This window comes from Alligator sinensis, unplaced genomic scaffold, assembly GCF_000455745.1.
Source record: "Alligator sinensis unplaced genomic scaffold, ASM45574v1 scaffold317_1, whole genome shotgun sequence".
Classification (NCBI taxonomy): Eukaryota; Metazoa; Chordata; order Crocodylia; family Alligatoridae; genus Alligator; species Alligator sinensis.
In genome coordinates this window covers 471,882-475,397 of record NW_005842582.1, presented here as the reverse complement: position 1 = coordinate 475,397, position 3,516 = coordinate 471,882, and positions in this window count along the sequence as shown.

Below are 3,516 nucleotides of genomic sequence, written 5' to 3'. Positions count from 1 at the left end.
AGTAAACAACTGTCTTACTGTTTTTCCTGAGAAGTGTGGCCAGTTTGCTCTTGTGTGTCAAGTTTTGGAAGAAGCCGAGGAATGAACCTGCTCCACTATCTCATGTCTTTGCCCCAGATGAAGGATTTACTTTTCATTCTAGGTCAGCCCCTACTTTTCAGTTTCAAGCTATATATCATATCTGCATGTATTCCTTGGATGGACATTGACATTCAGGGCAATCTCCAACCTACAGAGTGATTCAACAGCATTGCAACAGTAGTCTGTTCAACTACTTTTAGTATGTCCCTATCACCGTCTCTCTTCCTACATCAATCTCTCCCTCTCTGATACCCCATTCATTCAGCACGGCTCCCCACACAGTGCATGTTCCAGCAAGCTGAAAATGAAACTAAGGAGAAACCAGAGCAGCAGTAAAACCTGTTGAGAAGTGGTTTTCCTCTTCAAGCAGGGCATTTTAAATAGAGGGGGTGAGGCAACACATAAAAACCTTGCATCTTCACCTTCTACCACCAAGAAATAAAACAACCTACTACAGAAGCTCTGGCTATAATGCAAAACCTTAACTTCAACCCCAGTGAGTATGTTTTGACCTATGTGCCCTGACTAAATGGCAAATCTGTTGTGTGTTTGGGGGAAAGTCAAGAGTAAAGTTTTGACATTCTAATGCAAGTTAAATTATGGAGAGTAGCAGGTTTCTATGTTAGAGTTGGAGAGTCCTTGGAGGATGCACAATTTCTCAGTCATACAAACTAATGAGAATCGGTACATGTTAGAGAGGCTGTCTCTTAGTTTGGTGTTTCCTTAATATTATGAGTGTGGGGTTTTTAAATGAGTCATTGTTTGAGAAAATGTCATAGATTTCTTACCAGGGACCATGACAGGAAACAGATTTTCAGAGGCCCAGGTGTATCAACCAGGCTACTTTTGTGCTGTGGCTCTTCCTCAGAGCAGGTGTTTTCAGTGCCACTGCTGCAGATGTTATGACAAAGGGAATAGATTCCCCAGCAGGAACAGAATGTGTCCAGGTGCCACCTACCATTGAGCCTGTTGCTGGGTGAAAAGAGGGGAAGGGAGGTGCTGCAAAACTTAGAGGCATTGGCCCTCCGGGGGGAGGTTTCTCCATCCTCTGCCACATAGGCAATGCGTGCCTCCTGAGGCTGGGGGCACACGGCAACTGCCCGCAGGCAGTGACGCAGACGTTGGCGGTGAGGGAGGGCTGAGCGGGGACTGTCTGCAGGCAGCCGCAGCAGTAACAGCGGCAGGGAGTCGGGGTCCCCCTGCGGCTGGACACTGAGCCCGGAAGTACCAGCAGCCCTTCTGGGGGGGCCACCTGCCCCCCTTGCCTGTCACCTAAGGTGAGAACACTCACTCTCAAGGGAGGCATCCCCTACGTATTGCCTATGCCTTGCCATAAACACTCTTCTTCGTCAGCCAAGAAGTGTCTATGCCACCTCAAAGGAGCCTCTGGGCTCCTCTCTCCCTCCAGTTGGAGGTGCATGATCTGGGGAGCTATTCAAGCAAGCAAAGCAGATATGCAAGACTAAGGGTGCCTCAGGTGTCTCCTCAGATGTTATTCGTCTGGCCCTTGGCTACAGTATGGGTGGAGTAGTAGATATTATGGAGGGTAGGGCTAGGATTTGGAGAGACTTAGGTAAATTGGAGAATTGAACCAAACTAAATCTCATACAGTTCAATAAGGACAAGAGCAAAGTCCTGTACTTAGGACAGAACAACCCTGTGTAGACTGGGGACTGACAGGCTAAGCAGCAGCTCTACAAAAAAAAGACTTGGGGATTACAGTGAACAATAAGCTAAATATGAGCCAACAGTGTGCCCTCATTGTGAGGAAGGCTAATGGCATACTGGGCTGCATTGGTAGGAGTGTTGCCAGCAGGTCAAGGGAAGTGATTATTCCGCTCGATTCAGCACTGGTGAGGCCACATTTGGGGTACTGTGTTCAGTCTTGGGCCCCACACTACAGAAAGGATGCATTCAAATTGCATAGAGTCCAGCAGAGGGCAACAGAAATGGTGAGAGGGCTGGGGCAAAAGATATATGACAAGAGGTGGAGGAAACTAGGCTTCTTTAGTCTGGAGAAGAGAAGGCTGAGAGGGGATTTAATAGGAGCTTTCAACTACCGGAAGGTGGATTTGAAAGAGGATGGAGCTGGACTGTCCTCAGTGGTGGTGGTCACCTGGGGTGACAAGGAATAATGGTAATAAGCTGATGGAGAATAGGTTTAGGTTAGAAATCAAAAGGCAATATTTTACAGTTAGGGTGGCCAAAATCCCAACTTTCCAGGGAAGTGGTCCTCGCCCCTACCTTGGGCAAATTCAGAAAGAGGTTAGATGATCACCTATCTGGGGTCTTGTGCACCCAGCATTCATTCCTGCCTGTGGCAGGGGGTCAGGCTAGATGATCTGTTCAGGTCCCTCCTGACCCTAGCTACTATGAAACTATGAAACTATGAAGATCACTGGGGCAGTGGTCTCTGGCAGCGAGGGCCTGGCAGCCGGAAGGAATGAGGACATGGTGTGGTTGGAGGAGGATTAGTCGAGGTGAGGGTGCCCAGGGCAGCAGTGAGGCTCACCGGAGGGTAGGGCACGCTGTGAAGGATCAGCAGGGTGTGGATGCAGTGGGAGCACCAAAGAGCCATGGGTCCCTAGGTTGGCGATGAGGACTGGGGTGTGTTTGTGGACAGTGCAAGGACACAATACACGGGGGACAGAGAAGATTAATGAAAGATTTCAGAGCATGGGTCCATTGGCAATGCACAGGGGGTACATGTGGGTGCACATGCACCTCTTGAGATTGGCAGTGCACCCCCTGCAAAAAGCGACGCTGACGCTGCTGGCTGCACCTACAGTCACTGCTCACCACCCCACCCTCCTCGCTGCTGACATCGCTGGCGGCATCTGTGGGCAGTCCCCAATCGTTACTGGCCACCACCATCACTGGTGGCATCTGTGGATGGTTGCCAATGACTGGTTGGTGCTCACCTCCCCCCTCCCCGCCACTGACACTGCCATGGCTACCTGAGATCCCTGCTCAGCCCACTGTCAACACCACTGTGGCTGCCTGCATGAGCTCCCCACTCATCAGAGCCACATCCCTGCCACTGACACCACCGCCGCTGCCTGCAGGTGGGTCGCTGTACCCCCCAACCTCTGAGGGCACGTGTGTTCATGCCTGGGTCAGTGCTGTACATTGGGATGAGGAGACGCTGCGGCAGTGGGCAGGTCAGACAGGGGTTCAAGTCAGTACCTGGGGGCAGCAAATATTGGGGAGAGCTGGCCTCCAGCTGCCTTGACTGTTTTGTGTTGTATTTTTGTTTTTTTAAGTGGACACATTACATTTAGTGCCGTATTAGACAGGGCTCCAACGCCCAGAAATGTAACTAACAGGGGCCTGATGCTCCATTTGGGACCGCACTTTGGGTGTCCCTGGGGAGCGGGAGTCCCTGCTTCACAGCTTGTCCTGGGGCAGCAGTTTCCATGCGGGGGGGCCGCGGAA